This window comes from Mirounga angustirostris, unplaced genomic scaffold (assembly GCF_029215605.1).
Source record: "Mirounga angustirostris isolate CCGP_5_RB_7025 unplaced genomic scaffold, mMirAng1.0.hap1 SCAF_3, whole genome shotgun sequence".
Lineage (NCBI taxonomy): Eukaryota > Metazoa > Chordata > Mammalia > Carnivora > Phocidae > Mirounga > Mirounga angustirostris.
In genome coordinates, this window is record NW_026991711.1 from 66,233,261 (window position 1) to 66,247,415 (window position 14,155).

Below are 14,155 nucleotides of genomic sequence, written 5' to 3' on the forward strand. Positions count from 1 at the left end.
ATTATCAGCAACATTTCACCTAGTAGGAAGCTCTTTATAATCTTTATTCCACTTAGTGTGAATGTCTCTATGTATTACTGAAGACATATTGAGGTGTTTGATTAACAAGCTACCTCATACTCCTGTGAATATTCTATGAAATAACACATATAGGTACCTATTACCTTTCTTGAGTCCCAAAGTATCTACATTACAAGACACATTTGGCTCTAAGGTTTTGAATAAGGCACTGCAGGCATTTATTAAAATTTTAAAAATGTGACAGCTTTTTAAAAGTGAGAAATCAGTGGTATTCTCACATGAAATATTTTTTTATTACTATTTTATGTTAATCACCATACTAGTTAGTTTTTGATGTAGTGTTCCATGATTCACTGTTTGCGTATAACACCCAGTGCTCCATGCAGAACGTGCCCTCTTTAATACCCATCACCAGGCTAACCCATCCCCCACCCCCCTCCCCTCTAGAACCCTCAGTTTGTTTCTCAGAGTCCATCGTCTCTCATGGTTCGTCTCCCCCTCTGATTTCCCCCCCTTCATTTCTCCCTTCCTACTATCTTCTTTCTTTTTTTTTCACATATAATGTATTATTTGTTTCAGAGGTACAGGTCTGTGATTCAACAGTCTTACACAATTCACAGCGCTCATCATAGCACATACCCTCCCCAGTGTCTATCACCCAGCCACCCCATCCCTCACATGAAGTATTTTGAAAGATGCATAAATTAATATTAATTATAATTTCAAAGTAATTTGATATTGTACCTTTCCCCATGTAAATTCCATATATTCAGAACTAAAAATCTATTTCTATATGGGAATGGATGGCTAAGTGCTTTTAAGCTGTAAATCTAAAGTATGTAGCTTGATCAGATATAAAATTAATTGTAACTGTAGTTACACAATATCCAAATAATCATTTTGACTGATTTATTTAAATTAATTCTATTTTTTGTTGTTATTATGTTGATATAGCCTAGGAATCTTATAGACTGAGGATATATTTTCTTTTTTTACAGTTTTGCTCCTGCTAAGAATGTTTGCATAGTGATAGGGCTGAAGTTCCTAAAACTCATAGATATTTCTTCCACACAATGATAGATTATAATTAAAAAATGAAGATATAGTAATGGTTAACACATAGATACTTATTAGTGATCTGATTATAATATGAGCTGAGCTGAAGAGAATATTCTAATAGCACTGTTAACAGCTATTAAATATAAAACACTGCCACAAATTTACTCTTTTGTTACTTATGCTTTAGAAATGATCATTTTCTGCTAGTCCATCAAAAATGTCATATCAGGGGAAATGTTCTGGCAAATTCCTAATGTCCAATGTCATTCTTTTCTTATTTCCATATGACTTTAAACTTCTGTTTGCATGTTCCATTTTAGTATCATTTTTCATTTACACATACTAAAAAACAGATCACAACTTCTAAATCATTTGGGATTAATTAAGTTTTGAGTTGGTTACCTCTTGAGACATTTTCATTTAAATAATTTATTTATGGAACTGTAAGTAAGCCACTGCTGTATGCACAGAGATGATACAGTCTTTGACCACAAGGAGCTAAAGCCCAGTTACAAAGATAATATATTTATGAAGGGTTCTAGAGAGCATTATACTGAAAAAATTACAACAAAGCACTATGCCTCAAAATAACTTAATTATTTTTGAAGTTTTCATTAAGCACTTTGATTCATAGTATTAGACTCAGGTTTCCACTACAAAAGTGATTGACCTGAGTGTCTTGCCCTTTTCTTGACTTCCTGACTTAATCACAACAGCAATGAAAAAGGATGAAATAAGGGAAATAAGAGACATTTTCACTATCATAAATCATCTGGATCCCTCAATTCTCTTTGGGTTAAATTTAATTATAGAACCAATTGTTATTCCTATCTCACTTCCCTACACCAATTTTCTTCTCCCTTCCCTGTGCTCCTTCAAATTCCAAAAAGCCTCAGTTAAATTCTAAAACTACTAAACTATGTCTTGTCCAAATTTTGACATTACCCAAGAAAAGACTTTAGTCCAAAATAATCATTAAGAATGATACATGTGTTTTAGCCCTGTATTTCATTTCAAGAAATATTAATAATCAAAAGAGTAGAAAATATTTCAAGTTAGTCATACAATTAAATCACATGAATGATTACAGTTGAATAAAAATGGCTAAACTGATGCCTTCATATTAAAAATAAAACTTACATTCTATAAAATATGGGATTCTCCTTTTAAACATAGTGTATATAAATGTATAATTTATATAGTTATAGTTCCAAACTACCCAAATTTTGACTTTCATTGATTTACATCCTCAAATAAATACATTCAATAATTTTAAGTTTGCAAATTTAAAGTTGTTTTGTGGGAACATACACCTTTAGGTTCTTTATTTTGGAGTTCAGATAAACACTGGCTCTTTCTCTTTCAAATACTTAAATATAATGCAAAATAGGAATAACTATGCATTTCTTTTAATAATGCATTCATAAGTCTAAAATTAAAAAAACTACGGAACATAATTGGTAAAAGGATATCATTTAATAATTATTGTGATTATGGCATACAGCAGAAAAAAAAGGTTAAGATAGACTCAAGTAGAAATCAGTCAGATGAACCTCACTTATTTTCAAAAGTGCATAAACTTTATCCAATAATTATAGGCTTAAATTGTTGAAGTACTCTGAGAAAATAAAGTTCACAAAGTTCCTTATCTGTGCTCAAAGCAATAAATTCTCCAATGTGACCAAAGCTGATTTTCTTTACTAAACTCTGCAGTTAGGGCAAAATATTAAATAGACATGAGTAACCAGTCCAGTTTTATTCATTTTTAGTAAAAAAAATAGGAAGTTCTTGGAACTTGGAAGATCCTTAAATTTTATAACATTGAAGCTATTCTCAAAAGTTACAGAAATTATTTATAAGCATATGATCCCATCTAAGCAATAATTTATTGGGAATATATGCCATGGGTTATACAAACAAAAAGTACAGATCACTGAATTAACAAAATAATTTTGTCTATAACAGAAAATCCTACATCAGGGCAACCGTGTCGGGACCCCTCTCACTTTGGAGAGCTTTTTCTTTATCTTCACTTAATAAACTTCTATGGCTTTACTCACACACACACACACAAAAAAAACCCCCAAAAACAAACTCCTACATCAAACTCACACCTATCCACAATTCAGAATGATATCTTGGAGTCAAATTATATAGTCACACACTAGAATACAATCAATAATGATGCAGTAAGGAAATCAGCATGGGCATTGCTTTGTAATTAAAAAATAACACTTGTAAATAAATAAACAAACAAACAAACAAATAAATAAATAAAAACAAAAAAATTTTAAAAATAATACTTGAAGTATAAAATATTAGACCTACTCATAATTTAAAAGTGAATGGTGCTGTTATTTCTTCTAAACCTTCCTGCAATAATAGATCTATTATAAATAGCAATTATCTTTTGAAACAGTATAGACGGGGAAATCAACAAAATGGAAACAAATAAATAATCACAAAAAAAAGTCTGTCAAAAAGTGAAGAGCTAGGCCACCCGACTCCAGAGTCCAGGCCTGGGGCTGGCTGGCCGCGCTGTCCGGGAGCCCCGCACCCCACGCCCGGCCCGTGGGGTTCCCCAGGCCAAGCCCCGCCCCCTGCCCCGCCAGCCCCAAGGGACAAGTTCCTGCCACGGGGTCTACGGGAGCAGAGCCAGCCGCACCGGGGCGGGCGCGTCCAGGCCACCAAATGTTCGCCAGCGAGGGGTGGCTGAGGGGGGCCTGTTCCTGTATGTCAGCCGGAGCTCCAACCAGACAGCAACTCTAACTTCATGGCGAGTGCCAAAGATGCCAATGAGAATTGGCATGGAATGCCAGGCCACGTGGAGCCCATCCTGATGAGGAGCTCCTCTGAGTTGCCCTCTGACAACCAGGTCTTCCAGGCCCCTGGACTCCCCGAGGGGGAGGTGCGCAGCCCACCAGAAGGGGCAGAAATCCCTGGAACTGAGCTTGAGAAGTTGAGTGGTGTCAGCACAGTCTGCTCCCCCCTGGAGGACAACGGCTACACCAGCAGCTCCCTAAGGACCGACAGCCCCAGCGGCAGTCCTGAGCCTGCCTGTGGGACCCCTCGAGGCTGGGGCCCTCCAGATGCCCTTCTGCCCTCGGTGGCCCAGGCTGTGCAGCAGCTGAAGGCTCAGGAGCGCTACAAAGAGCAGGAAAGGAGAAGCACCACATGTACTTGGTGATGTACCACCGCCTGGTCCTGCTGCAGTGGAGCCGGGGCCTGCCCCACCAGCTGGTAGACCAGCAGACCCATCTGCAGGAGCGCTTCAACACCATCCTGGACAACCAAAAGGAGCTTATCCACTGTTTCCAACAGAGGGCAGCCTCATGTGGGCTCCAGGAGCAGGGCTAAGGGGTCCCATTGCTCTGGAGAGAGGGCTAGCCTGCAGTATTTATCTGAGGATTGTGGCTAATCCATTCCCCTGAGATTTTCCAGGCCACCTCTCCACCCTCTCCCCATCACTCCTCTCAGACTTTGCTCTGCTAAGGCTGTTGTCCCTAATGGTGGATTTGCTGTGGACGAAGTGTGGTGGCTGCTCTGGACTGCCATGGCTTTTTGCCCACAATTTTGCCAGGGCAACTGGTAGAGAATTAGTATGAGGGAGGGGAGCTGGGGTTGGTGATCCACACTGTGGCAGGGATGGAGCAGGGGTGGGATCAGAGAAGAAGATAAAGAAGATAAAACCCCACTTGAACTCTGCCTTGGGGCACATGGGAGATGGGGATGGGGGAGATGACAGTGGCAGAACCCTGTGAAGAATAGGAGAAAGTGAATTCTAAAACATCACTTGGAAACAAACCACGCTTCTCCACGGCAAAGGAGCGGTTGCAGACCATATTGATTTAAGCTTCTGATGAAAGCGGATGTGTGCTTATACACTTGCAAGGAATGGATGAGGTGCTCCAAGACTGCTGGGAAAAAAAAAAAAATCTCACTTTCTTCTCTGTGCCTTTACTTGCTGTGCTTCTCTGGCTTTAGCAACACTGGATGTTAAATTAGGTTGGTCTGTTTTCCTGAAATCAGGCTGTCTAGGCCCAGAGGAGCCATAGTTGGCTTTCCAGGGTGGGCAGGGGGTAATGTCAGCCCAGCCTCTGGAAGGTCTTAGGATGCTGGGTCATAACCCCTTCTGTCACTGCATGGTCTTTTCGGTGGGGGTTGACCGGCTCCAGCAGAGGCTCCGTGAAATGGAGAGTGGGTGAATTCTGGGGAGAACTAAGGACTAAGGTAGCCAAGCTCTCTGCTTTGCTTTTGGGAGCCATGAGGATGCAAGATCCTGTTGGGTGAGCAGTGGCATGATGCTGAGTCTCCCTATCTGCAAAATGGGGGTGCTCTTCCTCTCTCTAAAGAGTTCTATCCCTGATGGTGGGTGAAGGGCATATTAGTGAGGTTGAAGCAATGGTCCTGGGGACTTTTGTGTCTAGCCCTTGCATATTGAGTATGAACCTGGCCTCTGGGCCAAGTCAGGGTGAATAAACTGGGGCAGAGAAATGCAAAAAAAAAAAAAAAAAAAGTGAAGAGTGAGTAATTTCCAAGAATTAATGACATTCATTGATTCAATACTGTATGCTTACTATATGCCAAACACAAATATGAAACAGCCATGTATTAGAGAAGCCTATGTTCCAAGCAGATAAACAAATCAATTTAATGTGAAGAGACCAAGAGTTATCTCAGAATCATTATAGGATGTTGACATGGAAAGCAAGATAAATAATGTCATTAAAGTAATTCCTATTGTAATTATAAAAAAATAGTGGAATTGAGAAATAACAGGAAATATTTAACTTGAAGTAATGTGCAGTTACTAATTTCTTAGAAAAATGACTTAGAGATCATTCCAAGATCAGCAATCACAAACAGTATTATTCAATTTGTAAAATGGAATCTGTTTGACATGGACAACTTCCTCCAGTCTTGTCAGTGTATCTAGACCTAAGATGTCTTTTTATATCAAAACAAATATGTAAATAGAAAACATGTTTAATGCAAGAATATTTTCTAGTTCAAAGGTTGCAAAGTACAGCTATTGAAATTACCTGTATAGACTTTTTAAGTAATTAGTTTCAAAGTTAAAGTAATATCCTTACAGAAAACTATCTTTGGTTGGATTTAGTGTAATTAGAATAACCCTATTGAGTATGGGGAGAACCACATTTTGGGCATGGATAATAGCATATAAATTATGCATCTCCTTCCATATGAAGGAGAAAAAGGAGACAATCATCCTCTAGCTGTTAAAACTGGTCACAAGTCTAAATTGCAGCTTTCATGGATTCTATTACACACATTAGACTTTGTTTTATATCCAATCTAGTAAATTCTGTTAGCTGGATACCAAGCAAAAATAGATGAAAAGCACTGATATTACATGGAAGGGCAGTGTATATACAAAGAAAGCAGTGAAAACAAAGAAGCTACATAGGAAAATAACTCTGAAGGAGACACAAGGAGAAAAGCTTAGTCTTCTAGGAAATATCCACAGAGGCCAACAGCTCTACATACTTACTGGCTTAAAAATAATTGAAACCAAAAAAATAACATCAAATTGATCAAAATCTAACCATGTATGGCAAAACTTACACAATCTTGGTTTGCATTACTGTATACTAGAAACATTAAAGATGAAATCATTATCTTACTGTCCTTTGCAGTAATGGAACTAGAAACAGTAAATTTATCAAGTTCTATAATTTATGAGAAACATAATGAAATGTAGTCCATTTAGTTAGAAGAATACTAGAATGATATGAGGTGAGGTCTAGGAAATAGTTACAGGAAACCAAAGATGCTCACTTGGTAAATCAGGAGGTTCCTGGGGAAAGAGTTACTGTAGAAAGCGCTTATTTTTCTTGGGATCCAGAGTCCACCTGAATTGCAGCAACTCCAGCTAATTAAGGGGCATCTGTAATGTGGAACACTGTGTTTTGATACCTGAGAAGGACAGACTGGAGACTGATGGTCAAGGGTGACATGCCCTGCGCCTGACCTCACTATCAGAAACTAGAGACAAGGAACAACAAATGTGGACAGCAGAGATCACAGACCAGGAAAAAGTGTGCCTGTATGTATTCTCTTTGATTGTACTGGTGTTTCAAACACAATGTAGGTGGACACTACTTATTATCTGAATGTTAGTAACAAACCAGTTAATTCTTACACTTCTTTCTAAATATTTTCATTTTTATGTTTACCCAATTTTATTAGTATTACAGAATCCTTTCATCTGAATCTAGTTTTTAATTAAGTCAAAGCAGCTCTTGGACTGAAAATCTGAAAATGTGGTTTTAGTGGACAGTCTAAATCACTGTAAACTTCAGGTAAGACACTTGCCTTCCCTGGCACGAAAACTTTTTGCTGGTAAACAGCAGATTATTTTGAAGCTTTAAAAAATTACAACCTAAGGCAATACATTTTACTTCTTGATTCAGTATGTATAACTGAAAGAAATGTTTCACGAATCAACACTTCCCCTCACTGTGTGCTATACTCTGATCTATGCTATGCTACGTCATTATATGCCATTAAAACATACCATCAGGAGGTCCTTTACTGATTACACCATACCACTAATAGGGTCTGAACGTCACTAGAGGTGAACTGCCTCCTGTTTTTATATGGGCCACAAGCTAAGAATGGTCTTTTACATTTTGAAATGTTTGGGGGAAAAAAAGAGAAATAAAAATATTTTGTGACACTTAAATTTATGTAATATTCACATTTCACTGTTTATAAATAAAATTTTAACTTATAGCCAAGTTCATTCCTTTACATATTATGTGTGGCAACTTCCTCACTACAATGGCAAAATTGAGAACTTATGACAGACTGTATGGCAGCAAATTAAAGTATTTATATTTGGCCCCTTAGTGAAAAAAGTCACTGACTCCTGTGATAAAGGATACTAACGGTTCTTTGAGGCTTGACTACTACCCATGGTTCTAAGTCCTTCATGTCTTACTGGGCTAACCTGGGAACAAGGGTAAGTAGGTGCACGGTAGTGGAAAAGAAATGATGCGGGAAAGTGTGGGTTTTTGGTTACTTAGGAATTAGATTTCTATTTCATTCCAGATTTGAAAACAAGAATGAAAAGTGGGAAAACTGACAGGCAGTATTTGGTGGTAGCATAACGATTAAAATCATTTACAGAATCTGTTCCTGTGAGTTCATAGGGCTTTAGCTTTTAGCCCTTAAGTGCTTCAGGTTTATGATGGGCCCAGTAAAGGCTGGTAATTGTTTTAGCAAGGATTAGTTTTGGATCTGAAGTGGCCAATTATGTTGCATTGTATTCATAAGTACATTTCAAATTCACAATGATGAAATAGGCATTGGGTAGAGAAAGTGAAGCCCGTGGCTTCTCTTCACCTTAATATTCTTTATCTGAGTTGAAACTGTCTTTCAACGTGCTTTTTAAATATTTCCTTGTTCACATTAGACCTTTATTTAAGCAGATTTTTTCAATAAAATCTTTTCGTTCTTTTAGCCTTCAGAAATTTGATAGATTGTTTCTAGTCATATTTGATTTTGTCCCTCCCTGTTCAAAATTCTTCCAAGGATGACTAGGATCTTGTTGTTTGTTTGTTTCTGCAGAATAGGTGTATTTGGCAAAGTCAATGCCCCTGCCTTGCCGTAATTTTCATGAACAAATACGTGCTTTTCTGTCCCTGGTTTCTCCATCAGAGACCAACATGTCATCCATGATGTGTTTTTGTGCATGCTGTACCATTATTTTACTTTTGTTTTAGGAATATAGTTGGAAATAAAGCAATATCAAGATAAATATCAGTTTTTTAGAATACAAATAAAACTTCAAGCATTATATTGAAATATATTATTTCCTGTGCAATATTAAAAAATTGGCCACTATCACTCATAAAATCCTCCAGACAATGTTGCAATAAGGTAAACCAGGAATTTCTGCTTTTTGCTTGTTTTAAGTTAAATTATACCCTTCTCTCCGATAATATTAAGACCAATTACTGAAATCTACTTGAGTATAGAAAACAATCTCATTTGTTCTACCATCCGCTATCCAACCACAAGTGTTTTTGGGGGTACGCTGGCAGGTCCTGGAAATCTGGTGGAGTCTGGTCTGGTAAGTGATAGAGACATTACCAAGTAATTAAACACATATAGGTTACTTACTATAATTTTGATACATGCTCTAGAGAAAAAGCACACTGTGCTATTAAAGGTTATAACAAGGGAACCTAATTTAGCACAGAATATCAGGTAGTCTTCTTAGAGGAACAGCCAGGCAAGTACAGATAAATGGAAAGCATTTTATGGTCATTAAAAAAGAATTCAATTATATAAATACTTTTCTGAATCCCTCCTATTCTTCAATGACTAGAAATACATCAATTTCATTTGTTGATTCTATAATTAACTGAAATTAAAGGATTATATAAATAATCCATAAATTGGCTTCTATTCCACATCAATCACTCTACCAACTGGTACACAAGGATATTTATATGTGGCAAATAAATTGTCCCTGCCCTTCTACCACCATTGCCAGATGCTGCTGAACCATAATTTATAATAATAGTCAATTTTTCTTATGTAGGAATCTACTGGAATTTTACATATAGGTATATCTCATCATCTGCAACCATCTCTGCCACCTAGGGCCATAGATGGTTCTACTTTGTTGAGTGCATGCTTTCTACGAATCTAGTAAAACAAAAGAAAAAAGTATATAATATTCTCAAGTTGTTTCAAATATGTAACTTAATATTATAAAATTAAAGTCTATAACATTTTATACTCTAAAATCAGAATTCAATAAAAAATGTGGATATTTCTTACAGCAATGTGAAGGACACAGACAACCATCAGCTACTAAACAAACTCAGGATTAACACTATAAACTATTCATATTTTAGACTATAGTATGTCCCTAATAAAAATATAAAAGTGTTTGAAATACTGGAAAATATAACCACTATAAAATGATAGAACTGCTCAGCAATATATTTCCCCTTTTGAATTTTCCAATTTAGTTTTTCTTTCCCAATTATTTACATATTTATCTAATGTGCATAAATATCTCAAAAGGTAAAAAAAATAAAAGCCTATATTGACTTCAAGCTTAGTTTCTGGAAGATCTCATGTAGTTTATTACACATGTAAACATTATATCTAAATCAATATGAAGGCAAATTTTTCACAATGTAAAAATACTTCTCTGTCTCAATACAAACCACATGTGTACCCTCAAAAAAATGGACTTTTATTCAATGTCGTATGTTTCATGGAGTATATAGACCTTGTCTTCATATTATTAACTTTGTATCAAGCATCCATATATCCTGGTTTTCCAGCTCATACCAGTTTCCTGGGTGTAATTCCAAATATTGGCCCCCTCTCAATTGAAATTGTCCTAATTTGAATGAAAAATTATATGAATATTTTAACTTCATTAGAAAAGAGAAACTTGTCCCATTCTAAATTATGTTATCATGTAATATATGACACAGGTACTACACTTTATTATTTTGTGAAATAAAAATATTTTCCAATCATCATATCAAAGTAGATGATCCATTTCTTAATAAGGGATAAATCTATTTGCCACTGATGGCAAATTCTTTGCATTCAGTCATTCTTTTAACAGTTCAGCTATGCCATCTGTGACTTTTAGATCACCACTCGTGGTCTGCTCTGTATTTGTATGTTGTTATTCCTATTTTCTATTGCTGTGAAGAAGATGCATTCTTGTACACTTTACTTCGAATTTCTTTCCTGGGAGACTAGGGAGATGATGTGTTACCTCTGAGTATATCTCTTAAGTAAACTCTTTCGTAAATATAGTTTTCTCTGACTTCTCATCAATGCTTAATTTTAAATTGTTGGAATATAGTTCTAGCTCAGCTAGTCAATGAGTATAAAAGTCAATAATTTTAGTGATTGAAAAAATAATACTGGTTTGAGGACTTTAGTAAGAAATCATTCTTCTTAACAAAGCATGTCTTTTTTCCGTTAATATTTTTATTGGCTAAAAGAAAATTTCCATATTGAAACACTAAACTATGTAGTTTGAGAGTTTTATTTAAGAAGAAAGAGTATGATTTCTACTTTTAGAAGGTATTATTTTCATGTTAGAAGTTATCTATGATGAAAAAATCTTTGTTAACATCTACATTTAGTAAATATTAATGTTATTTTTTGGACAATTTAATTTCTACCTATTTGTAAGGAAAAAAGTAATTGGAATAAGATGCTCATAATATTAGGTCCAATTCAAAAAGAGCTATGCCTTTGAACACAGAATCTACTAAAACTAAATTAGAACATCTTTAAAAGGTAAATTGAGTAAACAATGGATGCAGAAAATTCCATTTACTTTTCCCTCAACCCATGTCTATTCCTATCCTATAAATTATCCTTTAAGTTTAGAAGTGTCCCTGCTCCCTCCCAAAGTGCACTTCTCTATTTGGTCTGAACTCTTCTTGATGTCCTTTCTGCATTAATTTCTCTTACCCCTAACAAGCATCTTCATTTTTACATCTCCAAAAGGATTTTTTCCCCTTCTGTCACTACGAATAAAATTCTACGTAGCCAGATGAACCTCTATCAATTTTTCCTCTTCTGTCTCGTCATTACATTTTTCCAATGACTGGTCTATGTTCAGCTTCTTTTCCAAACACTTTTGCATTCTACAATACTGTATCTGTTCCCATGACTCTTCTGCAATGTCTCCAAGGTAACCAAAGGTGACTTATGAAACCAAGGAGTCTGTTTTTAGACTTTCTCTTGACTTCTATATTTACCATTTCCATGTATTAAGAATAAATATGCATCCCCCAAATTCAATAACTAAGTTGTTTTATGATTTTAATTCAACTTTACTGCAGGATAGTTTATATAAAATACAATGTGACCATTCTGAATGCACATTTCTGAGTTAGGATAAATTTATATGTCCATGTGTTCACCAGTACAATGTACCTGCCTGTCACCCCCACAAATTCTCTTGTGACTATTCTCAATCCTCTCTACATCTTTAACCCCAGGCAACCACTTTCCTGCATTCTACACTATAAAAAAATGTGTTCTTTTCCAGTATTTCATAAAAATGAAAACACAGAATATGAACTTGTTTGAGCCAGGGTGCTCTTGCACAATATTTCTGAAATTCATGGATTTTTCTGAGTATCAGGTTTTTTTATTCTTGAGTAGTAGTCTATATCATATGGATAATACAAGCATTTGTTTAATTACTTTTTAATGATATATAGTAGTTGTTTCCAGTTTGTGGTTATTATGAATGTTGCTATAAAATTTTATGTAAGTATATGGACATATGTTTGCATTTCTCTTAAATAATAATTATTGTGGAATTGCTGGGTCAAATTTTAATTGAATACTTAACTATAAAACACTACCAAATTGTTTTTCTTTTTTTATTTTTATTTTATTTTATTTTTTTTTAAGATTTTATTTGACAGAGAGAGACACAGCGAGAGAGGGAACACAAGCAGGGGGAGCGGGAGAGGGAGAAGCAGGCTTCCCGCGGAGCAGGGAGCCCAATGCGGGGCTCGATCCCAGGACCCTGAGATCATGACCTGAGCCGAAGGCAGATGCCCAACAACTGAGCCACCCAGGCGCCCCCTTACCAAATTGTTTTTCAAACCTGTACCATTTTACATCCTCAATCCTTAGGATTTTCTACATACATGGTAATTTCATCTGCATTTAAAAATAGTTCTACTTCTTCCAATCTGTATATCTTTTATTCTTACTTCTTGCTTTACTCTAGTATTTTGATACTCTAGTAAAATGTTGAATTAAAGTGGTTAAATTGAGTTAGAAAGGCAAAATCTTTCCCTTCTCAATCTCATTTGGTTTTTCACTATTTCATATAACATTACATATAACATCAGTTGGTTTTTCTGTAGGTACCAATTTTAGGTTAAGTTTGTTCCCTTTGGGACTTTTTTTCTCAGATATTTTATCATGAATGGGTGTTGAATTTTAACAAATGCTTTTTCTGCACCAATTAAAAATGAGAAAAAATTTTTATCTCTCCACATATTTCTTGTACTCTGCTTTGTGTGTGTCTAAGTTTCCATCTGGTATCCTTAACTCTACTTGGAAAATTTCTTTTGACAATTCTTAGAGCACAGATGTGCTGGCAATGAATTTTATCTTTTGTTGTCTGAAAAAGTCTTTCCTTCCCCTTCATTTTTGAAGATTATTTTCATTAAAGAATTCCAGGTTGGAAGTCTTTTCTATCAGCACTTTAATGAAGTTCCATTATCTATCTTCTGCTTTTCATAGTTTCTGACTAAATGTTGGCAATAATTTTTATTTTTGTAAGTAATGTGTTTTTCCTCTGACAGTTCTTTAAAATTTTAATATAAGGGGCACTTGGGTGTTTTAGTTGGTTAAGTGTATGCCTTCGGCTCAGGTCACGATCCTAGGGTCCTGGGATCGAGCTCTGCGTTGGGCTCCCTGCCCAGCAAGGAGTCTGCTTCTCTCTCTCCTCTGCCCCTCCCCACCATTCCTGCTCTCTCTTGCCTTCTCTCTCTCTCAAATAAATTTTTTTTTTTGAGTAAAGCAATAGAAGTTTATTAAGTGAAGATACAGAAAAAGCTCTCAAGAGTGAGAGGGGTCCCGACAGGGTTGCCCAATAATAAAAAATTTAATTTAAAATTTAAATTGTCATGCATTAAAATTGAGTTTTTTCACTTTGTATGTAAATTTCTATGAGATTTAACACATATATTAATTCATGTATGGCCACCACAATCAGACACAAAATAGTTCCATCATCCCAAGAAATCCCTTGTACTATTCTTTTGCAGTAACCTTCTCCCCTTACCCATAACCCCTGGCCACTGCTCATCTGTTTCCCATTACTAGTTTTGTCTTTTTGAGAATGTCCAAAAAAACAATGGGAACATAAAATATAGAACCCTTTAATACAAGCTTTTCTTACACACAACAATGTCTTTGGAATTCATCCAAGTAGTAAGGTTTATCAATAGTTTGTTCCTTGAGTTTTTCAGCTTTGGTTAAATAAAGCTGCTAAGAATATTTCTATACAGGTTTTTGTGTGAAAATA

General features: G+C 35.8%; 1 protein-coding gene and 1 pseudogene across 9 annotated transcripts in view; one reads left to right on the top strand and one right to left on the bottom strand.

Moving 5' to 3' along the window:
• Positions 1-14,155, bottom strand: part of NBEA (neurobeachin) — a 680,995-nt gene that overhangs the window by 354,011 nt on the left and 312,829 nt on the right. The gene's annotated exons all lie outside the window — the stretch shown is intronic.
• LOC123838424 (UPF0500 protein C1orf216-like) lies at positions 3,800-4,437 on the top strand (annotated as a pseudogene).